This window comes from Stegostoma tigrinum, chromosome 15 (genome assembly GCF_030684315.1).
Source record: "Stegostoma tigrinum isolate sSteTig4 chromosome 15, sSteTig4.hap1, whole genome shotgun sequence".
Taxonomy (NCBI): domain Eukaryota; kingdom Metazoa; phylum Chordata; class Chondrichthyes; order Orectolobiformes; family Stegostomatidae; genus Stegostoma; species Stegostoma tigrinum.
In genome coordinates this window covers 16,485,291-16,513,288 of record NC_081368.1, presented here as the reverse complement: position 1 = coordinate 16,513,288, position 27,998 = coordinate 16,485,291, and the positions used below count along the sequence as shown (strand labels likewise).

At 42.6% G+C, this 27,998-nt stretch overlaps 1 long non-coding RNA gene across 1 annotated transcript; it reads right to left on the bottom strand.

Moving 5' to 3' along the window:
• Positions 1 to 8: 8 nt before the first annotated feature.
• Positions 9 to 27,961, bottom strand: LOC125458835 (uncharacterized). Its single transcript, XR_007248912.2, has 3 exons — positions 27,708 to 27,961; positions 1,869 to 2,083; positions 9 to 1,785 (listed from the first exon to the last, which is right to left on the bottom strand). It is a non-coding gene; the product is annotated as an uncharacterized LOC125458835 (long non-coding RNA).
• Positions 27,962 to 27,998: the final 37 nt, after the last annotated feature.

Sequence of the window (27,998 nt, the reverse complement as noted above, 5' to 3'; positions counted from 1 at the left end):
CATAATTTTTTATTTACAAAAGGTGTAAAGACATGCCTTGTCAGGTAATGGGACAATGTAAAATACTTGACATTTTTATCCTTCAAATATTTTAAGATTTAGGCAATAACATCCTTGCAGAATTTGATAGGATTAGTCATTGTTAAGGTTAGGCATAAACACCTTGCTAGCTACAATATTTTATTGGAGAGATATTGAATGAAAGGGTCTTGTAGATGATACATATTGCAGCTGTGTCAGTGGTGGGGGGAGTGAAGATTCGTGGATATATTATATCTCAAGCAGGCAGCTTTGTTGAGCTTTTTGACTGAGTGCAGTTCCAACAACATTCAAGCGAGTGGGGAGTATTCAACCAAAACTCCAACTTCTGTCTTGACTATTGTGGACTGACTCAGGAGATTCAAATGAGTTACCCAATGCAGGGTTTCCATCCTCACCTATTCTTGTAACCACAGTTTTGACATGACTAGTCCAGATCAGTTTTTGGTCATGATATTGACAGTGGAGGAGTCACTGATAGTAATGCCAATGAATGTCAAGGGGCAACTGCTAGATTTTGTCTTGTTAGAGACAGTTATTGCCAGGCATTTGTTTGGAGCAAACAACATTTGCCACTTGTCAACACCAATCTGGATACTGTCCAAGTCTTGCTGCATTTGAACTTTAGACTGCTTCAGTATCTGAGGAGTGCCAAATGGTGCTGAACATTGCGCAATCAGCAGCAAGCATTCCCACTTCTGACCACATGGAGGGAAGGTCATTGACAAATCAGCTGAAGATGATTGAATGAGGACACTGCCGAGGAACTTCTGCAGAGATGTCCTGGAGCTGAAAAGATTGAAATGACTCCAATAAACATATCCATCTTCCTACATGGCAAGTATGACTCCAACCAGTGGTTAACTCTCCTGCCCTCCAACCTCATGCCCATTGACGCTAGTTTTTTTTTGAGGGACTTTGATGCCACACTTGGTTGAGTGTGCCTTCAGTTCAAGGGTAGTCACTCTCACTTCACCTCTGGAATTCAGTTCTTTGGTCCATGGTAGTACCAAGCTGGAAATAACCTCAGGAGCCGAGTGGCAATGGCAAATGCAAATTGAACTTCAGGTGAGCAGGTCATTGCTTAGCAAATCCTGCTTGATAGCACCATTGATGGTCCTGCCCATCATTTTGATTATGTATTGAGGGTAAACTAATGGCATGTTGGAGTTCTCCTGCTTTTGGTGTACAGAACATACCTGGGCAATTTCCCACACTACTACTGTTGCAACATCACTAGACCAGCTTAGGTCAGGATACAGCAAATTCTGATTTGGATTCATGTGATTTATTTATTGTCCCATGTATCTTGTTAAAAAATACAGTGAAACATGCTGTAGTGTCGCCATCTCCAGCACCATCTTATAACACAGTAAAATGAAACAAAACATAGAATATTCAAGGCAGAAAAATGAGGAAGCAAGTATCCAACTTTCCAGTCCTCCTTGTTAAGAGTTCCATCATGGGCCAAGGGCCTGATGGCCAGGCACAAGTCTCCTTCGCCACGTTGCCACTGCTGGAACAAAATTCATCACTCTTTGGCACCATCTTGTGTCCACCAATGCCCTCACTACTGTGAGTTTTCGCTGGATCTCAGTACTGCACACGCCACTGATGCTGCTCAGTACTGTTCCGCCTAAACTCGACTTCATCGCCATCATGAGTCTTCTTTGGGCCTACCTCGCCAATGCAGCCACTGGGTCTTGTACCGGGCCCAAATTCACCTGTGCCGCCACCTCCTTGAATCTGTGCTGAACGCAAACGCCATCAGGAAACCAAACTCACCTCTGACATCACTGGCACAAGTCTGCACTTTTGAGCCTACTCACCGCCACTGATGCAATCACCACGATTGACGTCTTCACCAAAAGCGGAGAAGCCCAGGCCTCAGAATCCCTACTCCACCGTCATCTCACCAGAATGGTACGCGTCTTCCATGCTATTGTCAGTATGTTGACAGGCCCCATACTCCTTACAATATCCATTTTCTCCAGCTATTCTTTGACATCAAATGGAGAGAACTGAATTGGTTGAAGACTGCCATCTATGACAAATAGAAAAGAAGCAGTTAAGACAACCTAAGTTAATAAGGAAGGAAAGCAGCTCTGGATTTTTAAACTGCAAAGTGATGATTTTGTGTACTACATCAGATTTCGTTTTGCCAGGTGTTGGAATGTTTTAAACTATTAAATGAATAATAGTCTTCCCTTTTATTGTTAGAACCAAATCTGCAGGCTGGCATGCTGATGTTTCATTTTAAATAGTGATCTTTCAATGTTTCTAAACAAAAAATTAAAATATGATCTATCAAACAAGATTTTATTCCGGGATTTGACTTGTTCAGTAGAACTGCAGCTGGGGTCCTCACATCTTCTGTTGCAAACTCTCCTTTTGGAGGATGTTTGGCTATTGCTAGACATTGCTGTTGATCCTGGACCTGCAGACTTCCTCCATTTCTACGAGTGTTCTTTATGCCACGGCGTCAGTGGTGGTAACAGCTGCACCTGGATCTATTGTTGGTTCCAATGAGGCTACGTGGAGTATCAACACCAAAACAGTTCCTTAGTAATGTGATCAGTTAGCAATCATAGCACAAAAAAGGTAATTGGATACCTTTACATGGTCAATGACATAGTGGTGGTTGATGGAAAATATTCAGCCTGGAGTCAGAGTGGTGTGCCTCAAGGACGTGTTTTGGGACCACTGCTGTTTGTCATTTTTATAAGTGACTTGGACACAGGCATAGGTGGATGGGTTGGTAAGTTTGCAGATGACACTAAAGTCGGTGGAGTGGTGGACAGTGTGGAAGAATGTTGTAGGTTGCAGGGAAACTTGGATAAACTGCAGAATTGGGCTGAAAAGTGGTAAATGGAGTTCAATGTGGATAAATGTGAGGTGATTCACTTTGGGAACAATAACAGGGAGGCAGAATACTGGGTCAAGAGAAAGATTCTTGGTAGTGTGGATGTGCAGAGGGATCTTGGAGTCCACATACATAGATCCCTGAAAGTTGCCACCCAGGTAGATAGTGCTGTTCAGGCGGTTTACGGTATGTTAGGTTTTATTGGTAGAGGGATTGAGTTCCAGAGCCATGTCATGCTACAACTGTACAAAACACTAGTGCGGCCTCATTTGGAATACTGCGTGCAGTTCTGGTCGCCCCATTACAGGAAGGATGTGGAAACATCAGAAAAGGTACAGAGGAGATTTACCAGGATGTTGCCTGGTCTGGAGCGCAGGCCCTATGAAGAAAGGTTGAGGGACTTGGGTGTGTTCTCATTGGAGAGAAGGAGACTAAGAGGGGATTTAACAGAGACATACAAGATGATCAGAGGGTTAGGTAGGGTGCACAGTGAGAGTCTTTTTCCAAGGATGATGACTTCAGCTTGTACAAGGGGGCAGGGCTACAAATTGAGGGGTGATAGATTTAAGACAGATGTCAGAGGCAGATTCTTTACTCAGAGTGGTAAGGGCGTGGAACACCCTGCCCGCCAATGTAGGGAACTCAGCCACATTAGGGGCATTTAAACAGTCCATGGATAAGCATATGGATGATGATGGGATAGTGTAGGGGGAGGGGCTTAGATTAGTACACAGGTCAGCGTAACAGCGAGGGTCAAAGGGCCTGTTCTGCGCTGTATTGTTCTATGTTCTAAACTGCACAAGCCATGTTGTGCACATACAGTAGATCATAAGTACAGTAGAATCAGACACCTTATCACAAACCCTTATGCCATACCTAACCCAAGAAACACATTCCATATAAGACAATATTTTGAAATATTTAACAGTTCAAATGACGGAGGTGAGCAGCTCTCCTCCTTGCATAGCCTATGAGGATTAAAAAGGTGTTTGCAAATTGTGGATTGTAGATGACACTTGAAAAGATCTGGTGTTCATTTGTGACTCAGGGAGATTCCTGGGATTAATTTGTTAACGTGAATATCACGATCAGGATTGCTTGTACCTAGATTTGCAATCAACACTGTTGTTGCATTCAAGCAAATTTTGAGAGTCAGGTGTCTTTGATTTGAAATATGAAAGCTTCTTATTAATGGAACCAACCATTCAAAGGACTCACATCATATACAAGTGGAGATTGCTCCTGAGTCAAAACAAACATTATTCTGCCCACTCTGGGTGAGCTGGTCAGAGTTTTTCATTTTCATTGTGTATTGGCAACACAGATGAAGATGGAAGGCAATATAGATAGCACATAAGAGAGTCAGTCACAGGCTCTGCATGTTATCTTAGGTACACTAACCACACCCCCACACCCCAAATCAACACCCTTCAAAGTGTCATGTTTCTTTCTGCATCACATCGCTCTCAAAGCCATCAGGTTTGAACCTCTCCACATTCCGAACTGACCATCTTATTTGACTGTACATCTTCATTCATTATGCCCTTCAGCCACAAGCCCCCCAGCCCCAGAGCAGGATGATGGGGATGACTTTCAGTGACCTAACTTTCTGAAGCACCTCTCATTCTCTATGGTCTCCCACCTTAAAGTTGATCTGCTCCCCTTTGTTTCTGAGAACGTTGCCTCCAATTCCCACACTTGATTTCCCACTTCAACACCACAGCAGCAGTTCCTGACAAACTCCCTTTAACTCAACAAGCCCCAGAACTGCGTGTGGCCCATGCCCAACTAACTTGGAATGACAATCCCAACTGATTACGGACCAGACCCCAGACTGATCTTTGCGCACCTCCCTGATTAAATTGCCACTAATCTCTGGGCAGGTTGGACTCAATGTGCTCAACTGACCATACCCACTCTGCAGACTGTAACGACAGGAATGCCAGACCCTGATCACAGCAAATGGGCTGACTGATCACGTCCATGCCTCTGAACTGCAAGTGAATGCTGCCCTCCGTTGAATATGACAGGACCTACCCCGATTGGCCATTGACCTCCTTGAGTGGACTAAGGACCATTCTTCTTTGACATTTTGACATGGTCATTTCATTGAATCACATGCAATGAGTTGGCCATGTAAGCTGCTAGCACGTGCTGTAGGTGTGACATTGATCTCACATGGTGCCTTACAGTGACATGCCTGTCCCTTGGCAGACTGCCACTGGAAAATACGCCAAACTGTCTGGCTATCTGTCTACTCTAAACAGCAAGGCAAGACAGGTGAGCCAACAAATACTGAATGAAGAAGACACGCATAAAAAGACAAGGCAAGATAGAGATGCTGTGAGCATCCAAGTAAGTGAGTGAATACCAATAAAGTGAGCTAAGAGATGTAATCCTGTTGTGATGCACGAGAGATAGTTGCCTGTACATGTGCAAAACAGCAGCATTGCAATGTTAGATTTCAGTGTGTTCCAAAGTTTAGTATTGAAGCACTGAACTTTATTAACAAAAACAGAAGTTGCTGGAAACACTCAGAGTTCAGAGTTAATGTTTCGGGTCTGGTGACCATTCCTCAGAACTTTATTAGCAGTTGGTCCAGTATGTGCCATAATGTGGTGAAGCTGGTACTTTGCAAATGCCAATTTCTATGGCTGACGGGCAGGCAGATGCTGCCCATGGAGCACACCCATAAAAGATTGGAGATTCTTGGTCAAAATTGATGCAAATAGAATTCACTGATGAACTGCAGCCAACAGCTCTGACTTTCATATTAAGAACTAGTGCCATCTAGTTTTCCCGGGTTATAGAGGTAAAGGGCAACCTGCCTAGTACTGACGTGAAATTAGCTAATACTGAGACATTAATGAATGCAAGTAAGCCCCTTACTACACACTAGCAAGATTCTGATGCATTCGTTAAAAATGTTGTGGAAAAAAATAGAACTTATTTTTTCCTCAGAAGTCGAGACTCTGTTGGCTCCGTTTTTGTCATATTTTACTAATTGTCTCACCATTTCCCATGTCGTTCAAAACAAATATTCTATCCATTGTTTTTAAGCACTGTTAAAATACTTTGTACGTCATGCCTCATTTTCTGTTTTTCTTGCTTCTAGGTTTTATTAATCTTGTAAATAACGTGCTTACTTAACTTCAGACTAAACCATGTATTTTGCTTTCTATCATGAGTAAAAGTACAAGGTAAGACCCCGATAACTTCTTGTGCAAAACTATGATCAAAGAGTAATTGTTGGACCAGTAGCACACTCGTCCCATTCACTATTCCTTCAGGGTGTAAACCTAGGATCATGAGCTAGCGGGTGAGCTGAGGGAAGCTGTTTCGCTGCAAACACAAAGACAGAATTGGGAAAGAATCCAAACTGTAATACAATCTTACCCCAGTAGTCAACATGACCCCTGCTTGGCTTAACTGACAGAATAGTTTGCTTCTGTGAAAACTCCCCTGTGAAATGGCAGTGACTACATATGGGTCAAAGAAAGCTGCCTATTGCAACAAGGAAAGATTTTTCTCATTTGATTTGAACTAATTGCACATCTGTATTTACACACGTGTCAGGCTATTTTCTGTTATATAAATTGTGCGTCAGTATTTTGGGTGCACTGCACTTATTATCTGCAAGCTATGCTTGAAGAAACAATGTTGGAGAATTACAGAACTTTCCCTCATTCATCTTCTTTATTTATAATGTGAATTGAATAAAATATACACATATCCAAAATGTTTTGTTTTATGATAGGAGATTGTGGAAATCCTTGACACAATGCAAATTGTATTGCACCTAAAAATTTCAGTTGCTTTTCATGACTTGCATTATTATATTCTGAAGATATGCTTTAATAAGGAAACACTACATTTGTTCAGATTTTCTGTGGTAAATACATTAAAATGCTAACACATTAATTTTTTTTCCACTGAAACTGACAGCAACTTTGGGAGTCTACACTTGTGCAGAATAAATGTGGAAATTCAGAAACTGCATTGGTTAAATCTATCAGAGATAATGGGAACTGCAGATGCTGGAGATTCCAAGATAATAAAATGTGAGGCTGGATGAACACAGCAGGCCAAGCAGCATCTCAGGAGCACAAAAGCTGACGTTTCGGGCCTAGACCCTTCATCAGAGAGGGGGATGGGGGGAGGGAACTGGAATAAATAGGGAGAGAGGGGGAGGCGGACCGAAGATGGAGAGTAAAGAAGATAGGTGGAGAGAGTGTAGGTGGGGAGGTAGGGAGGGGATAGGTCAGCCCAGGGAAGACGGACAGGTCAAGGAGGTGGGATGAGGTTAGTAGGTAGCTGGGGGTGCGGCTTGGGGTGGGAGGAAGGGATGGGTGAGAGGAAGAACCGGTTAGGGAGGCAGAGACAGGTTGGACTGGTTTTGGGATGCAGTGGGTGGGGGGGAAGAGCTGGGCTGGTTGTGTGGTGCAGTGGGGGGAGGGGATGAACTGGGCTGGTTTAGGGATGCAGTAGGGGAAGGGGAGATTTTGAAACTGGTGAAGTCCACATTGATACCATGGTATCAATGTGGACTTCACCAGTTTCAAAATCTCCCCTTCCCCTACTGCATCCCTAAACCAGCCCAGTTCATCCCCTCCCCCCACTGCACCACACAACCAGCCCAGCTCTTCCCCCCCACCCACTGCATCCCAAAACCAGTCCAACCTGTCTCTGCCTCCCTAACCGGTTCTTCCTCTCACCCATCCCTTCCTCCCACCCCAAGCCGCACCCCCAGCTACCTACTAACCTCATCCCACCTCCTTGACCTGTCCGTCTTCCCTGGGCTGACCTATCCCCTCCCTACCTCCCCACCTACACTCTCTCCACCTATCTTCTTTACTCTCCATCTTCGGTCCGCCTCCCCCTCTCTCCCTATTTATTCCAGTTCCCTCCCCCCATCCCCCTCTCTGATGAAGGGTCTAGGCCCGAAACGTCAGCTTTTGTGCTCCTGAGATGCTGCTTGGCCTGCTGTGTTCATCCAGCCTCACATTTTATTATCTTGGTTAAATCTATGTTGCTTCACTGGGTAACTGTAGACTGCAGTCTTTATTTTACATGAAAATTTGTTTTCAAATTGATAGTGTCGCTGTATATACCCTTATAAAAAGTTGTACCTTGTTGAATGAGGTCCAAATGGGTTCACAACGAACTGAAAACTTCATAATTTCTGCTAAACATCGTTACATCCTATGGTAAACCGATATATTTGAGGAATAGTAAATTTCTCCAAAGTGGTTAAAAAAAATCTAAATTTTTAAAATCATACCTTTTAAAAAGATTTTGTTATAGATTCTATCTTAATCCTATTTAGTCATTTTTAAATTTTGGAATAAGAAAATGAAGTGATTTCAAGATTTAAATTTCCTAGTGTTGCCATCTGTGAAAACAGTCATGGAATGCTAAATGTGATAATGGGAACTGCAGATGCTGTAGAATCCAAGATAACAAAGTGTGAAGCTGGATGAACACAGCAGGCCAAGCAGAATCTCAGGAGCACAAAAGCTGACGTTTCGGGCCTAGACCCTTCATCAGAGCTAAATGGAATGCTAAATGTTTACAGGAGAAAAAAAAAGTCATTCAGCTTATCAAGTTTGTGATGGTCAAAAACTATCTAACTATTTTATCCACATTTTCCAGCACTGGTCTATGGTCTTGCATGTCTTGGTGTTGCAAATGTACATCTAAATGCTTATTAAATGTTGAGGATTTCTGCCTCTGCCACCCTTACAGGCAGTGAGTTCCAGCTTCCCAACACTCACCATTCAATAACTGTTTCCTCACATCCCCACTAAAACTCTGGCCCCTTACTTTAAATCTATGCCCCCTGGTCATTGGCCACTGTAGCAAGGGGAAAAGATTCTTCTTATTTACGTTACCAATGCCTCCCAATTTTAAACATCTTCGTCATGTACCCCCTCAGTCTCCTCTGTTTCAAAAAAAACCACCCCAGTCTACACAAATCTCTCTGCATAACTAAAGATCTCCAACCCAGGAAATTTCCTCTGCACTTTCTCAAATCCACATCCCTCCTACAATGTGGAATCCAGACTCGCAAACAATACTCTAGCTGTGGCCTAACCAACATTTTATACGCTTACAGTATGACCTTCCTGCTCTTCAAGCTATGCCTCGGCTGATAAAGGCAAGTATTTCATATCAGAATCCCATGTGGGAACTTATCAAATGCCTTGCTGAAATCCAAATAGACTACATCAAACACATTGTTGTCATCTTGATAAGACATGACACTTAAAACCATGCGAACTGTTTCTGATTAATCGCTGCCTCTCCAAGTGCAAATTAATTCTGTTCCATAGCATTGCTTCCAACAGTTTCCCCACTACTGAAGTTAGACTGAAAAGCCTGTAGGTTCCTGATCTGTTACTCCTTCTTGAATATCATCACTATATTTTATCTGACCCTTAATATTTATCTACTTTTTAAAGCGGTCAGACCTCTCAGAATCTTCTACATTAATTTCTTTAATATATCACAGTCCTTCTCCATGATTTCTGCACCCACATGGTGTTCACTGGTGGGAAGGGCAAACACACCAAATCCCATACATGTCCTCCAGCTGCACACAAATTACCATTTTGCTTCTTAATGGGCTCTACTCTTGCCTAGTGGTTCCTTAAAATACTTCTAAACAATACAGCTTTTTCCCTGCTGGTATTAGACTGCTGAATGGACCTCTAATTTCAAACTAATGTTGGCCTTGCTTTGTGCACCTCCCGCACCTTACTCTAAGCACCCTATTAAGGGTACGTTTCCTACGATTTCCCTGTACTGCTCAAAAAAACTTTTCATTGTACTTAGGTACAAATAAAGCACATCAAATTTGTAATTTTTCCTTTATTTTACCTGCCAATATTTCTTTCCCGCCCCTTCTTACACTCCTAATTTACTTTCTAAGATCCTCTTTACACGTTCTACACTCCATAAGAGCATTTGCTGTTTTGAGACCTTGGTATCTGCCATAAACCTCCCCTTGTTATCTCTATCTGATCCTAAATATTTCTCGATATTCAGGATTCACTGGATTTGATGGGCACACCCTTTGTTTTTATTAGAACATGTTGGCCCCTGTACTCTCACCATTTTCTTCCTGAATGTCTCCTGCTGCTTTGACACAAATTTACCTAAAAGATGTATGCTCCCATCTACTCTGGTCAAATCAGATCTGCTCTTATTTTAAATCGGCCTTTGCCCAGTTTAAAGCTTTGAATTTAGAGCCATCCTTCTCTTTTCCCATTACAATCTTGAATCTAACAGGGGTATGATTGTTGTCTGCAAAATGCTCCTCCACTGATACTTCAGCTACTTGCCCCACTTCAATATTAATAAAAGTCCAGGACTGCATCTTCAATCACACGCCTTTCTACATACTGGTGTAAAAAGATCGCCTGACTGCATTTTACGAATTTCACTCCCCTAAATCTTTCACACTAGGTCTATGCCAGATAATGATGAAGAAGTTGAAAATGCCCGCTATCACTACCCCATCACTTTTGCACTGGTTTTGAATGTGTTTTGCTGCTTATCTTGATTCATGGCAAAATATCACCTGGACTTAGTCATAAAGCTGTACAGCATGGCAACAGATCCTTCAATCCAGCTCGACAATGCCGACCAGATATCCTAAATAAATCTAGCCCCATTTGACAGCATTTGGCCCACAGCCCTCTAAACCCTTCCTATGCATATACTCATTCAGATGCCTTTTGAAAAAATTGTCATTGTACCAGCCTCCACCACTTCCTCTGGCAGCACAGTCCATACAAGCACCACCCTGTGTGAAAAAGTTGCCCCTTTGGTCCCTTTTAGATCTTTCCTCTCTCAACTTATACCTATGCCCTCTAGTTTTGGGCTCCCTCCACCCCTGGGAAAAAGACATTGGCCATTCACCCTATGTATGCCCCTCATGATCTCAAACCTCTTTAAAAGGTCACCCCTCAGCCCCCAACACTCCAGGGAAAATAGGGAAAGACTGAATAGGCTGGGGCTACAGCTCATAATGTCCAACCCTGGCATCATCCTTGTAAATCTCTTCTGAACCCTTTCAAGTTTCACATCCTTCCTATAGCAGGGAAACCAGACTGCCTAACTGATGTCCCGTACAGTCAAATTATCACCTCCCAACTCCTATATCCAATGCACCGACCAATAAAGGCAAACATACCAAATGCCTTCTTCACTATCCAGTTTGTACCTGCTGGGGTTCAGGAGAGATAAGCACTGGTTGCCCAACCTTTCTTCAATAGACAAGCCACTCATTTCAAGTTAACGTTTCGGGTCCAGTGACCCTTTCTCAGAAGGGTCCTCAGAAGGTCACCGGACCCAAAACGTTAACTCCGTTTTCTCCCTCACGGATGCTGCCAGACCTGAGCTTTTCCAGCAACTTTGTTTTTGTTCCTGATTTACAGCATCCGCAGTTCTTTTGGTTTTTAATCACTCATTTCAAGTATTGGTCTGCTAATCTCATATCATCTCTTAAAAAAGGTGACTAATACTGAACACAGTACTCCAGTTACGACCTCACCAATGCCCTGTATAATTGAAGCATAACCTTTCCAATTTGTATTCAATTGCCCTCGTGATAAACGATAAAATTTTATTAGTATTCCTAATCACTTGCTGGTTCTATTAACTTTTTGCAATTAATATGCTAGGACACCCAGTTCCCTTTGTATCTCAACCATCTGCCACCTCTCACCATTTAGATAATATTCTTCCAAACAAAACACTTACTCTCTGACTCATGTTTTTGTCATGAGGAAATTGGGCACCATATCCTGTATCCTTCATCCATTAAATTGTAAGCACTGGAGATCCCAACACCAATCCTATGGCATACGACTCATTACATGAATCAACCTAAAAATGATCCATTTATACTTGCTTTCTGTTTCCTGTTAGCCAATCTTTCTATTCATGCAAATATACTGACCCCAAATCAGAAGCTTACATTTTTCACAATTACCTTTGAGGTGGCACTTTATTGGATGGTTTTTAAAATTGTAAATACAGTATATCCACCAGTTCCCCTTTTATTCACAGCATGTTACTTCCACAAATAGCTCCAACAGATTGGTTGTCGAAAAAATGATATTTAACCAAACATAATAAAATGTGAGGCTGGATGAACACAGCAGGCCAAGCAGCATCTCAGGAGCACACTGCTTGGCCTGCTGTGTTCATCCAGCCTCACATTTTATTATCTTGGAATTCTCCAGCATCTGCAGTTCCCATTATCTCATTTAACCAAACATTTTGTATTTGCCTGATTATCTTGAACTTATTTAATAATAGCTTCTAACACCTTTTCTATGAAGTTGCTAAGCTAACTGATCTGTAGTTTTCCAATTCCTGTCTCCCTCCTATTTTGAATAAGGGATTTACACTGCCCATTTTCCAATTGAATGGGATCTTCCTCAAATCAAAGAACTTTTGGAAAAGTGAAATCAAAGTGCCAACTATTGTACCAGCCACTCCTTTTAGCAACATGACAGATGAAGTCCATCAGGACACAGTTTTCAACCTACAGGTCCAATTCACTCAGTACCACTTCTCTAGAGATTGCAATTTTCCTGGATTCCTAACCCCCTTACATTTTGTGACTATCACTGTTTCTGGGACGTTATTTGCATATTCTATTATGAAAGCTAAAGCAGAAAAGTGAAACAGCATGTCAACACAAATGTCTAGACAAAAACACAGATAATGCCTTTGCACTGACATTTTACAGTACAGAAACAAGCAATTTGCCCTAGCTTATCTGTGCTGGTCAACACTGATATGACTATACATCCCATTTTCCTGCTTTTGGCCCAGAGCCCTGGGAGTTATAGCAACGCAAGTGAATACTGCCATACTGCTTCTGATTCAAACTTCTTCTCTGGCAGTGAGTTACAGACTCCCACATCACCTTAAACATTCTCATCCATCTTCTTAGCCTTGCACCTTTTATCTCACTTTGTGACCCCTGGTTATTGACTCCTTTACTAAGGGAAAAAGTGCCTACTTATCCATCCTATCTATGCCCCTCATAATCTTATTCCTCTATCAGGTCTGCTTTCAACCTGCTCAAAAGAAACCAACACCAAATTCTCTGACTTTTTCTTAGATCAAGATCCTCAAGCACAGGCAGCATCCTGATAAATCCCCTGTACGTTCACATCATTCTGTAAACATGGTGATAAATATGAATGTCCCACCTTCTCAACTGCTCCCTCATCTAAAGGTGTGGTGACCTCAGGTTAAACCTCCACCAGCATCTCTAATGAGAGAGAAGCTCTACTCATTTCGGGCTACAAACACTTTATTTTATAATGTGATGAGTAAAAACTGCTGGGGATGTACTCCAGGGATGAAAAGGAACTGCAGATGCTGGAGAAGGGTCTAGCCCGAAACGTCAGCTTTTCTGCTCCTAAGATGCTGCTTGACCTGCTGTGTTCATCCAGCTCTACACCTTGTGATCTCACAATACTCCAGGTATCGCTTATCCAGCGTTTTACACAGCTCCCGCATAACCTTCTTGCTGTTGTAATCTATTCTGGCTAATAAATTCAAGAATCCTACATGAAGTAGCTCATGAATTCAAGTATCCCGTATGTTTTCTTAACTACTTTATCTAAATGCCTTACACCAGAAATCTGATCATCACCTGCAAATTCCTCTCCAGGTCATATAATATTCTCTCTCTGCTGTGACTCAAACAGCTTCTGCTAGCTCCTAGAAAAATATAACCTACTTTGCATGCTTCTGGCACATGCACAGGATACCTGCATTATTCCCAAGATGACAATCCAAGTTAGGCATGCTGCAAGTCACTGTAAACAGATTCAAACAGACATCCCCACCCCACCCACCCAACAACTATTTTATAATCACCAACTTCCTATAATTTCAAAACCAGCTTCAAAGAGCTGAATTTTCAGCCAAGGTACCTCAGGAAGAATTTCTCAACCTGATGAGTTTAGATATATTGTTGCTCGCCCTATTTCATCTGAAACAGCATGTCAACATGGAATGGTGAGACAAAAACAATGATAATGATTTTGCAAAGGAATTTACAGTGCAGGAACAGGCCTTTATCCCCAGCTGATCTGGTCAACACTGGTAATAAAGCAGAGGGCATTAGGCTGAAATGATTTTCTAATTAGTACAGGGTGGAATGCAAAAGTTTACCTACAGACTTTTGTGAAATGTAAATGCAATAAATAGCTGGCACCTTCAATTCAGCACGGGTCATAAAATTCAGGACTTATTTATATTTCAGTAAGGTGTTTGATAAGGGTCCCCATGGCAGGCTGATGGAGAAAGTGAAGTCACATGGGGTCCAGGGTGTGCTAGCTAGATGGATTAAAAAAAACTGGGTGGGTAACAGGAGACAGAGGGTAGTAGTAGAAGGGAGTTTCTCAGATTGGAGACCTGTGACCAGTGGTGTTCCACAGGGATCTGTGCTGGGACCACTGTTGTTTGTGATACATGTAAATGATCTGGAGGAAGGTGTAGGTGGTCTGATCAGCAAGTTTGCTGATGACACTAAGATTGGTGGAGTAGCTGATAGTGAAGGGGACTGTCAGAAATTACAGCAGAATATAGATAGACAGGAGAGTTGGGCAGATAAATAGCAGACGGAGTTCAATCTGGGCAAATGCGAGGTGATGTATTTTGGAAGATCAAATTCAAGGGCGAACTATACAGTAAATGGAAAAGTCCTGGGGAAAATTGATGAACAGAGAGATCTGGGTGTTCAGGTCCATTGTTCCCTGAAGGTGACAACGCAGGTCAATAGGGTGGTCAAGGCGGCATATGGCATGCTTTCCTTCAGTGGGCGGGGTATTGAGTTCAAGAGTTGGCAGGTCATGGTGCAGTTGTAAAGGACTTTGGTTCGGCTACATTTGGAGTACTGTGTACGGTTCTGGTTGCCGCATTACCAAAAGGATGTGGATGCTTTGGAGAGGGTGCAGAGGAGATTCACCAGGATGTTGCCTGGTATGGACGGTGCTAGCTATGAAGAGAGGTTGAATAGATTAGGATTATTTTCATTAGAAAGACGAAGATTGAGGGGGGACCTGATTGAGGTCTACAAAATCACGAGGGATATAGACAGGGTGGATAGCAAAAAGCTTTCCCCCCCCCCCCCGCCCCCCAAGAGTGGGAGACTCAATTACTAGGGGTCATGAGTTCAAAGTGAGAGGAGGAAAGGGAGATATGCGTGGAAAGTTCTTTACACAGAGGGTGGTGGGCACCTGGAATGCGTTGCCAGCGGAGGTGCAGACACGTTAGCGTCTTTTAAGATATATTTGGACAGGTACATGGATGGGCAGGGAGCAAGTGGACACAGACCATTAGAAAACAGACGACAGGTTAGACAGAGGATCTTGATTGGCACAGGCTTGGAGGGCCGAAGGGCCTGTTCCTGTGCTGTAGGTTTCTTTGTTCATGTGTAGGAGGAAGTAAGCACTTTGAACTGCATATTTGTCAATCTATAATTCAGAAGTAACTGAGAGAAAAAAAAAGACATTTTCTTTGCATAATAAAATCTGCTTAACTGTCTCTCAGGATTAGGGAGATATGCTCCCACACTGGTTCAATCAGCTCGCAGACAGCTAACACACCAATACATGATCTGCAGACTTTGTAGGTGGAGTTTGAAGAGTAAGGTGGAAGGATTAGTTAGAGGTTTTTGCAATTCTTTTGATGCCTCTAGTTTGCATTCGCAGGTTCCTGATGAAGTATCTCCATGTGCTTAGTGTCTTTACAAATCAGCTTTCAGCATTTTGTTGGTGATAAATTGGAGCCACCAATGAATCAGTCAGGGTTTTTTGACTTCTTCAGGGATGCTTTAAGGGTATTGTTAAAATGCTTCACTGGAATATCCACCTGCAATCCCCTACACAACAGAGGTCCAAACAGAGCTGTTGATACGACGTGCACAGTGGAGTTGATTTTGAGTCATTAGCACCTTGATGTTGGGCAAGTTGGCTTGGGAGAGGCTGTGGCTGTTGAACCACCTTTCCTGTCACCAGCTTTGGAGGATTTTCCACTGGTGATTGTGCTCTAGCTCTGTAGGCTGTCTGAATCTCTGAATGTATAGGAGTGCAGTATCATTGCTGCTAGTAAACAGTTTCTGGTTTGAGATCCTGGCCTTCGAATACTCTAACATCTTAAGCCAGGCAAAGGCTCAGCAGGCATATTGGAGGCAATTATGAATTTTGTTGTCTACAAGGATAAGAAAGCAGTCAACAGTTTCCAGCACCTCGCCTCTGATCTTAATCAGTGATGGGGGAGGTGTTTTGCTGTCCAAAAAATTTGGAAGAGAACTTGGTTTACTAGCTGTTAATTAAAAGGTCTACTTTCTCATATGCCTCAGATATGGAGTCAACAATAATCTTGGCCTGAGTTTGAGTAACTGCAGACACACTGAAAGTGTATGACTGAAGTTAGAGCCGTTTTGGTTTTGAATTGAAGACGGTGTAGGTTGAACAGCTCCCCAACTTTTTCATAGATTATCTCCGAATCTGTGGGTAATTTTCTGGAGGTGAGGTACAGCATACTGTTGACAAAGATAGGGAAGACAGTTGGTGCAAATAACAAACTTTGTTTGAACCCAGTTTTCACTGGGATTGGATTGGTGCTGGTTCTGTTGATGAGGATCATGGCATACATGTTATTCAGGGAGGGTGGTGATCACAAATTTCTGACAGCAGCCAAAATTTGGTGTGACAAAGTAGAAAATCAAAGAAACATCATTGAACAATTGCTCAGGAATTAAGTTGCAGTTTCTCTATTCTTCAATTCTCTTTCCTCTCCCAATAATGGCCTGATTATTGATCTCAAACCAGCTCAAGTATCAAGGCCATTCGATAAAGGTAGGAGTAGTCCAAAAACTGAAGAGGAGGAACAGGAATACACTGCAAATATAGTAATCTAGTGTTAGAATGACCCGAGTAAAATCTGCACTAAATTTGTGGAACTTTTTTTCTACATGTTCAGGTGATTGTTTTGTTTAACAACTGTAATTAAATAATTATGTCTTAATCTTTAAATTGGGTACCTAATATCCAATTATGGACACATTTGGGAAATTTGGTTAGTGATGAACAAGGCAGATTACTGGTCCGCCTTGTATAGAATTCTTCAGTAACCCATGGGTACTCATGTTGTATGAGAAAAATATCCAGAGTAGAGAAGTAGTGACAGCACCCAGTTTCTCTAGGCCACTTCATACTTCTTCCACCAGTAGTGAGACACAGCCTGACAATAATATCTTCAATTGAAACTGCCTAAGAAAGTGAGACCAGTGCCAGCATTTCATTTGTGTTTATTAATGAGATCCAAGGATCCACAAGTATTAGCTTCTGGTTCCTAGATTAATTACAAGCCCAAGAGAAACTAGTGTTCGAATATCTAAACAGTGGGCCAATTGCTGTTGCTGAACCTTCAAAATCTAATCCCTGACAACCAGATATTTGGCACTACTTTTGCTTAATTTATTTGGTTTTCCCTGTCTAAATTCTGTGGCTCTGGACAGCTAAAAATGTCTCTTAACACTGCTACGTCTTTGGTGACAAATCCTAAATATGACCACAAAAGTACTAGTATTGGCATACTGAAATGCATGTACATTAATGGGAATATTGCCCCATCTCTCATTCATGCATAATTTTTCTATCAAAGACAAAAAATCTGAGATAACAAGGTACAGAACTGGATGAACACAGCAGGCCAAGCAGCGGAGGAGCAGGTAAGCTGACGTTTTGGGTCTAGACCCTTCTTCAGAAATTTTCTGAATCACAAGTGAAATGCTGGCACTGGTCTCACCTTCATAGGCAGTTTCAATTGAAGATATTATTGTCAGGCTGTGTCTCTCACTACTGGTGGAAGAAGTATGAAGTAGCCTAGAGAAACTGGGTGCTGTCAATACTTCTCTACTCTGGATTTTTTTTTCATACAACATGAGTACCCATGGGTTACTGAAGAATTCTATACAAGGCGGACCAGTAATCTGCCTTGTTCATCACTAACCAAATTTCCCAAATGTGTCCATAATTGGATATTAGATACCCAATTTAAATGATTAAGACAGTAATTAAATAATTATGTTGTTAAACAAAGCAATCACCTGAACATGTAGAAAAAAGTTCCATAAATTTAGCGCAGATTTTATTCGGGTCATTCTAACACTAGATTACTATATTTGCAGTGTATACCTGTTCCTACTCTTCAGTCTTTGGACTATTCCTACCTTATCGAATGGCCTTGATACTTGAGCTGGTTTGAGATCAATAAATCAGGCCATTATTGGGAGAGGAAAGAGAATTGAGGAATAGAAAAACTGCAACTCAATTCCTGAGCAATTGTTCAACAATGTTTCTTTGATTTTCTACTTTGTTACACCAAATTTGGCTGCTGTCAGAAATTTGTATTCTCAGATTCTCCGGTATCTGCATGCAGTTTCTACTATCTCCAAAAATCTTATATGCTACTGATATAAAGAATGTTAATTATTTTATTTTAAATGATCAAAGGCTCCAAAGCCGCCTCAAGTTCTCCAAACCAATACATTAATTGAATGCTCTGATGCCAAATAAAAGATAATCCAGCGCTCTCCTAATGAAATGCTGCAGAACAGTTGAAACACCAAATACTTTGAATTGCTGTGTATTTGATGACTCCAGTCCACTAAAACGAACTTCCTCTTGGAGACCAAGGTTTCCTTACTTGCCCAGCTTGCAAAGTCATTCTCATCGCTTTGTACCTTTAAATTTATAACACCCTTTGTTTCTCGTAAACAAAACAACTTGCAGGCTTCCAATCCTACATCTTCACAAATTCAAACACAGCATATCTGCTGTAAAACACAAAATAAAGTTATTTATCTTTGATTTGGAGTCAATAATGGTGTTTCCCCTCCCTTACAACGCTTGATTTTTCCATGCCTCCCTGGCCAAAAACACTGCAAGGACTAAACAAAAATCGATTTCTGCTCTGTCTTTCAGCAGCATTCTAAGCAGGCCTACCTTGAAGAATTTACTTTCTTCCCTCCGGAAAGGCCGCAGTGGATCGCTCTCTCACTACAACACTCTCGTATCCACTTTCTAACCGCCTCCCACTCTCTCCTTATTTATTTCAGAATCCCCTTCCCTTCCCCCATTTCTGAAGAAGGGTCTAGGCCTGAGACACCAGTTTTCCTGCTCCTCTGACGCTGCTTGGCCTGCTGTGTTCATCCAGCTCTACACTTTGGTAATTCTAATGAAGGTTTCCATTTCCATCCCTTGTGGAAGATCTCTCCTTTCAACAATGATATGATGAGTAAGCCAACACATGGGAAATACTAAACACCAAATCATGTGCTTGTCAGTGTTTAAATGTGCAGAATGTGCGGTCAATGTTTTCTCATTCAAAATGTTTAGGATACATTTTTAGACTCTTTAATACATCCCTGTGTTGTGACTCCTCAAATCAGTTAGGCCTACTGTTAAATCTTTTTAAAAAAACTGGAATTGGTATTACCCTAGCTTTGCTCAATAAGGGCAGGTATTTTCTAACAAGCCTGTTCCATTCTGATATTATACATATCCGCAAGCAGGTGGGACTTGAACCAGGGCCACTTGGCTGAAAAGTAGGAACACTGCTAATTAAGGATATTTGTGTAATTAATTAAAAACTAATTAAGCATGGCAGGATAGGGCATGTATCAAATTTGCAACAAGTAGAACCTCCTGGATAGAACTGTGTTCCAGGGTAAAATTGAGATGGACTTCAAACAGTGCTAACTAGGGTGACTTCAAAAACAGATTTAGCAATGAGATGAGGCACTGCAGGCTATCAGCAGCAGCAGAATCATACTGCAACAAAATCTGCAACGTCATGGCGTTCCCTATACCCCAATCTACCACTACTGTCAAGCTAGATGCTCAATGCAGGTTCAATGAAGTTTGCAAGAGGGCATTCTAGGAGCAGCACCAGACATACCTAAAAATGCAGATGCTGGAGAATTCCAAGATAATAAAATGTGAAGCTGGATGAACACAGCAGGCCAAGCAGCATCTCAGGAGCACAAAAATGAGTTGTCAACCTGGTGAAGCTACACATTACGACAAAAAGGTAAAGTAAAATCACCACAACCTCAGAGGATTTATAGGGCTGCTGTCTCATTCGAGAGAGATGACTGGTGATGGTTTTAATCTCAGGAGCACTACAACTCAGACAAAAAGGGAGAGACTGAGAAGAGGAATCTTTCATGGTAGCCTCAGCCGGTATCAGAATTGAACCCACGCTTTGGCACCACAATAGCCAGCCATCCAGCCATTTGAGCTAATGGAGCCCCAACTGCATGTCAAACAACATAAACAGCAAGTAACTGACAGAGCTAAGCAATTTCACAAATCAATGGACAAGACACAAGCTCTATAGTTCTGCCACACCCAGTCATGAATCAGGAGTTGCCTATTGGTCCATCATAAGAGAAGGGAGCTCCACAAATATCCCTATTTTCAATTATCGGGGAGCCCAACGTATCAGTGCAAATGATAAAAGCTGAAGCATTTGCAAAAACATTCAGCCAGAAATGCCGAGTGGATGACTTACCCTGTCATTGTCCAGAGATCACCATTGTAACAAATGAACAGTCATCAGCCAACATGATTCACTCCACGTGTGAAGAAATGCCTGGAAGAACTGGATAATGCAAAGGCTACAGACCTTGACAATAGTATGACAACAGTATTGAGGAATTGTGCTCCAGAACTTGTACCCCTAACCAATCTGTTCTGTACAGCTATAACACTGGCACCTTCTCAATAATGGTGTATATTTGTTCAGTACAAAAAAAAAGCAGGATAAATCCAAACTGACTAACTACCACCCAGTCTATACTTGATCATCAATAAAGTGATGGAAGATGTCAGTGTTATCGAGCAGCACCTCCTCAGCTACAATCTGGTCGATGATATTAAATTTGGATTCCACCAGGATTGCTCAGCTCCTGACCTCATTATAGCATTGGTTCAAATATGGACAAAACAGCTGAATTCTAGGGGTGGTTTGAGAGTTTATAGTGCTTGACATCAAAGCTGCATTTGACTGAGTGCAGCATCAAGGAGGCCAAGCTAAAAAAAAAAGTCAATAGGAATCAGGGGAAAATTTTCAGCAGATTGGAAACATACCTGGCACATAGGAAGGTGGTTGAGATTGTTGGAGATCAGTCATCTCATCTGCAGGATATCTCTGCACAAATTCCCCAGAGTAGTGTTCAAGGTCCAACCATGTTCAGGTGCTTCATCACTGACGTTTCCTTCATCATAAGGTGGGGATGCACGCCAATAAGTGTACCATTTGTGGGTCCTCAGATACTGAAGTAATCCATGTTCAAATGCAACAAAATCTGAACAAATCCAGGTTTGGGCTGACAAGTGGCAAATAACATTTGCACCATACAAATGCAAGGCAGTGGCCATCTCCACTAAGACACAATCTAACTAACAACCTTTGATATTCGGTGGTGTTACCATCACTGAAACTCCATTATCAACATCCTGAGGGTTACCAGTGACCAGAAACTCAACTGCACTCGCTGTATAAACACAGATGGTAGAAGATTAGGGCTTCTGTGCCAGAGCTCATCTGCTCTGAATGCATTTCTTTTTATCCCCATCTCTCTTCTTAAAGACGTACTTACTTTGTCCTGAGCTTGGATGGCATTGGCAGCAGCAAGAGCCCAATGCACAGACCTCGAGCAGACAGATGGCGCAGACCTTGAACAGAGGGGACGAACTCTGGCAAGGCTACCAGGGATCTCAAGCAACCCAGGGCATGGATCTCAAGCAGTCTCATGTCAGGCCCAGGATGTGGACCTTGGGCATGCCTACCATGGATATCAACCCAGGTCCAGCATGGAGGATAGTGAGACTCTACTTACTTTTCTGGAGCAAGCAAGGGACCTGGAATTCGCAGCTGCAGAGGCAACATTGGCAAGATAGGCCCAGCAGCAAAGGATGGGGCCTGAGGGTTGGCGACTTCATGCTGGTTGGGTCCAGTCTAGACAGCAAAGTGATGGCAGAGGGATCGCCGTGCAGGTGTCGTTAATAATGATAAGCTATCTCAGGATTGATGAACTCTTTTCAAGCTATGTCTTCTCATTCTTTTTTCCTTATTCTTAAATTAAAGATGGCATTGTTTCAGGGTAACAAAATTTTTCCACTGTATTTTATTGTACTCTTACTGTAAAATACACATGACATTAAAAATCAAATGAAAAATCATAGACAAAAATCAAATCAGTGGCTACAAGAGCAGGTCAGAGGTTAGGAAAACTGTGGCACATAACTCACCTCCTGACTCCCCATACCCTGTCCACCATCTATGAGCGGAGTCACGAGTGTGATGGCAAATGGGGAGTATTCCTCGATGATTTCAGCTCCAACAATGCTCAAAAAGCTAGACACCATTCAGGACAAAACAGCCCACTTGATTGGCACCACATCCACTCCCTCCAACACCAATGCTTAGTAATAGTGTATACTATCTATATGATGCGTTGCTGAAATTCCCCAAAGACCCTAAGACAACACCGTCCAAACTCATAACCACTTCCATCTAAAAAGGACAAAGGAAGCAGATACTTGGAAACACCACCACCTGCAAGTTCTCGTCCAAGCCACTTGTTATCCTGGCTGAGAAAGATATCACCATTTCTTCACTGTGGCTCAGTCAAAATCCTGGAATGCCTTCCCTGAGGGCATTGTGGCTCTACGTACCACACATTAACTGCAGTGTTTCAAGAAGGCAGCTCACCACCATCTTCACAAAGGCAACTAAGAATGGGCAATAAACATTTGCCTGGCAGCGACATCCACATTCCACAAGTGAATCAAAAAAGGATTTTGGAAGCCAGCTAGAAATATTTAAAAAAGGATAGGAAGAGTTTCTACATGCACTTAAAAAGGAAAAAAAGTGGAAGAGTTGGCCACAAGGAGTGGATGCTAATAATTGAAAATAAGAAAATGCCAAATTAAATGAACAAATATTGTGTTTTGGTCTTAACTATAGCTGCAAAAATAACCCTTCAATTCGAGAAGGCAAGGAGGTAGCAAACAGGAAACTACAGGTCAGGTATAGCTTAACATCTGTTCTGGGGTTCACCTGCACATCTGCCAATGTGGTATACTGCATCCACTGTACCCGGTGCGGCTTTCTCTACATTGGGGAAACCAAGCGGAGGCTTGGGGACCGCTTCGCAGAACACCTCCGCTCAGTTAGCAACAAACAACTGCACCTCCCAGTCGCAAACCATTTCCACTCCCCCTCCCATTCTCTTGATGACATGTCCATCATGGGCCTCCTGCACTGCCACAATGATGCCACCCGAAGGTTGCAGGAACAGCAACTCATATTCCGCCTGGGAACCCTGCAGCCATATGGTATCAATGTGAACTTCACCAGTTTCAAAATCTCCCCTTCCCCCACTGCATCCCTAAACCAGCCCAGTTCATCCCCTCCCCCCACTGCACCACACAACCAGCCCAGCTCTTCCCCCCCACCCACTGCATCCCAAAACCAGTCCAACCTGTCTCTGCCTCCCTAACCGGTTCTTCCTCTCACCCATCCCTTCCTCCCACCCCCAGCCGCACCCCCAGCTACCTACTAACCTCATCCCACCTCCTTGACCTGTCCGTCTTCCCTGGACTGACCTATCCCCTCCCTACCTCCCCACCTACACTCTCTCCACCTATCTTCTTTGCTCTCCATCTTCGGTCCGCCTCCCCCTCTCTCCCTATTTATTCCAGTTCCCTCCCCCCATCCCCCTCTCTGATGAAGGGTCTAGGCCCGAAACGTCAGCTTTTGTGCTCCTGAGATGCTGCTTGGCCTGCTGTGTTCATCCAGCCTCACATTTTATTATCTGTTCTGGGGCAAGTGTTTGAATTGATCATTAATGTTATAATTGGACACCTAAGACATTCAGGGAGTCTCAGCATAGTTTTGGGAAAGGGAAATCATGTTTAAGCAATTTTTAGATGTCTTTGGAGTAATGTGCAGCGGATAAAGTGCAGCCTATAGATGTAATGTAGTCAAATTCCCAGAAGTTATTTGATAAGATGCCACAAAGGTTATTACAAAAAACAAGCACAATGAGCTGGTGTGTTTGTGTGCACACAAGCAACATATTTGCTTGGTCGAAAGATGTTCTAAAAACAAAGAAAATGATGTAATTGGGAAGATGTGACAAGTGGACTCCTACAAGTGCCTATGCTGAAGTCTCAATATTTTACAATTCATACCCAAAATTCAGATGAGGACAGCAAAGACCATATTCACAGAAAATTGAGGATAAGCAGGAAAATATGTTGTGAAGACGACATAGTGGGCAAAATCTGGCAGATTGAGAAAAATGAGACACATGAAGTTGTTCACCTTAATAGCAAGAATATTATTTGAACAGCGAACAACGCAGGATCCCACACTGCAGAGGGATTTACGTGTTCTAGTGCATGAGGCACAAAATGTTAGCATGCAAGTACAGTAAACGATACAGGCACATGGTATTTTTTTTTGCAAGAGGAATTGAACATAACAGTAATGATGTTATGTTCAATTATATAGGACATTGGTGAAACCACATCTCAAGTATGTGTGCAGTTTATACCACCTCAGTTAAGGAGGGATGTAAAGATGATTCAGAGTTAGTTCGTTAGACTGACACCTTGAGTGAATAGATGGTCTTATGGATAGGCTAGACAGGCTACATTTGTTTCCATTGGAGTTAAGAAGCACGAGGGATAATTTGATTGCAGTATATAGATTTCCTAACCTTGGTGACTTTCACATGGCTTAAGAACATTCACGCATGAATTGGCTAGAAGGCCTGTAAATAGTCAAACAATGAAGTTGCTTTCTTGCCTAAATGAAAGGCTCACGTTCTTAGGACACCAAGTGTGCTTTTATCATTCTGTGTGATTTTCAACTTTTTGGATGTCATTTCACAGATTTTGAATCAGTCACCTTGATCTCCCTTCCCTTCTGTCAGCCTTCACGGCAGCATGGGAGCAGTCTTTTTTATAACTCTAATGAGCAACAACATCGGCAACAACTGTTGTGCCTTCACTTCAACAGCATGCCACTTCCCAGGATAGAGGAGATGGATGCAAAATTCTACCTCTCAAGAGTCTAGATCCGTCGCACAGGGTTTACTGGCAAAGGATCAATTTTCTCAGTAGACAGCAAATGTGCTTCAGGAGGCTCAGGCTTTTGTGACGGGTCATTGCTGACATCTACAGCCTTCTGGAAACGACCTGCTTCGCAGTAAACTAGGGGGCTACATACTGTCAGTGGAAGTCAAAGTCACTATGTCCCTGGATTTCTATGACCCATGATTCAGAGTTGTCCAACACAGAAAAAGTCTCTTCGGTCCAACTTATCCATGCTGACCGGATATCCTAAATTAAATTTAGTCCCATCTGCTAGTACCATATCCCTCTAAACCCTTCCTATGCATACACCCATCGAGATGACTTTTAAATGCTGTAATTGTACCAGCTTCCACCACTTCCTCTGGCAGCTCATTCCACACATGCACCACCCTGTGTGAAAAAGTTACCCCTTTGGGCCCTTAAAAATCTTTCCTTTCTCACCTTAAATCTATGCCCTCTAGTTTCAGACTCTCCAAGCCTGGGGAAAAGACCTTGGCTATTCACCCTATCCAAGCTCCTCATGATTTTATAAACTTCCACATGGTCACTTCACAACTTCCAACCCTCTGGGGAGAACAGCCCCAACCTACTCAGCCTCCTCCCTATTGTTCAAACCCTCCAATCCCAGCAACATCCTTATAAATATTTTCTGAGACCTTTCAAGTTTCACAACATCCTTCCTTTATCAGCGAGATCAGAATCTCACAATTAGCTGCCCATAAATGCATCTACCAAGTAACCAAAACCAAGCTGGTCAGGACTGCATTTATTTTTATGTTGCTACCAACAAAGCCAATCATAACCAGATGTCTTTTGCTTCTCCATTGGTGCAGGAGTTAGAGATTGCACACATAGCAATTTAGGTAGCCTCAGATCAAGGCAGCAATCTTTTGACGATTTGAAGGTTTTCACTTCAGTGTTCCAAATTTGATGTGTAATTCAGCTCACCGGACAGATCTGGAGGATCTTTCGATCTTCCACTTGTAGCAACAAGGCTGTCTAAAATAGGGAGGGTCCGCTTTGGCTTGCGAAAACATCACACGGCAAAGAGAACTGAAGCTGCAGGAACAGGAAGGTGAAGACAATGGTAAACTAAGTATGCAAACCATTAGTTAGGGCAAGCACATACACTGTTCACTGACTTGCCTGATCCTCCAAACAGGTAGCCATTCTTTCCGTAAAGTTTTGAATATCAATTTAATGGTGCTAATGTTTAAGACCAAAACTTCCAATCTTTCTCCAGGATGCAATATGTCTCTGAAAATGTACATAGAATCTCACATTTTCAGCTGTTGTTCCAGAATAGTTCCCTTTACTATTCACTGCCAAGCCTCAGCATTTGCTTAATGATAATTATCACATGGCCATTTACAGGATTTCATTTTTGCTTTTTAAATATTTATGAGATGCAAATGTCACTGGTAAGGACATTTCTCATCTTTAGAGGGTGTTGGTAACCTTGAATCACTGCATTCTACACAGTGTCAGTACACCAACTGTTAGAGAGGTAGATCCAGTGTTCTGGGCTACTGACAGTGAAGGAATGTCAATATATAGTTCCAAATCAGGAACAGTGAGAGACTTGGAAGACAACTTGCAGATTGTAGTGTGCCCAAAATTCTACTGCCCTTATCCTTCCAGGTGTTATAGTTTAGGGGTTTGGATGTTGCTGGAAACCTGATGTTTTGCACTTTGTACACTGGGCACACAGCTCTCACCATGCACTGGTACTACAGTCAGTAAATATTCAAGGTAGTGAATGGGTTGTCATACAAGCAGACTTGCTTTATCCAGGATGCTGATAAGCTTGTTCAGTATTCAGGGAGGTCACTTACCAGAGAAGAGTTTTACATCACACTCTTCACTTGTTATTTAAGATGGGAGTCAAATTTTGGGAATTGAACTAAATAGCACAGAGTGCCTAACATCTGATCTGCTCTTGTAGCCACAGTATTTAAATGGCTGGTTCAGTTAAGTTTCTGCTCAATAAGTCCCAGAATGTTGACAGGAGGGAAATTCTGTGATTGTAATGCCAGGACTTCACTCCATCCGTTAAGGGTCAAATGCTGACTTGATGGTCCAATTTTGTAAGGGCTCTCTTTACCAGACTTCTATACTGTACCAAAATTCTCTTTAGTACCAATTTTCCAGGGCTCCAATTAGTTAAAACTGGAATGAAAACAAAAATTGTCGGCAAAACTCAGCCGGTCTGGCAGCATCTGTACAGAGAGAGAAAAAAAAAACGAGGTAACGTTTCTAATTCAGGGCCTTGTTTCACTCATTCGATTTATGGCTCACCTGCCCTGTAGAGATCGCGTCTTAGTCTGACGCTCCAGAATGATAGAACCCCTAATGTGAGGAAGCAGGGCATTCGGCCCATCGAGCCCAGTCCGAAGAACACCCCGTCCAGACCACAGCCATGTCCAGTGCAGACTAACGGGAGACATTTAGTCGCGCTCCATACCCAGGAGCGGTCCGCACAACCATGATGAAACAGTTGCCTAAGCTAGGCGCATGGCTGTGGCTGTACCCGAAGAATTACAAAGCATTCTTCTTCATTAGGCTGTAGCTACCAACGAATGCCATCTTACCTGACCTGAAAGGCTGAATTGACAACCACATCCCTCAAATACTCGAACAAACTCTTGCTCTCCGGTCACGTCCAACACATTTTCAAAAACAACAGCTACAGGGAAAGCGCACGCTGGCTGAGCCTCCACCAATCGCCAGCCTCGATGGATGAGAAGGCCGGAGGCTTATTTCGTAAAAACGAATCCGATTGGGCGAAGGGCAGACCCCGATGGGGGCGACGGCTGTCCGCCCTCGGAGGGCCAACCGCGTGGGGCCGGAGACTTCGCGGTGGGAGGGGGAGGGAGAAGAGA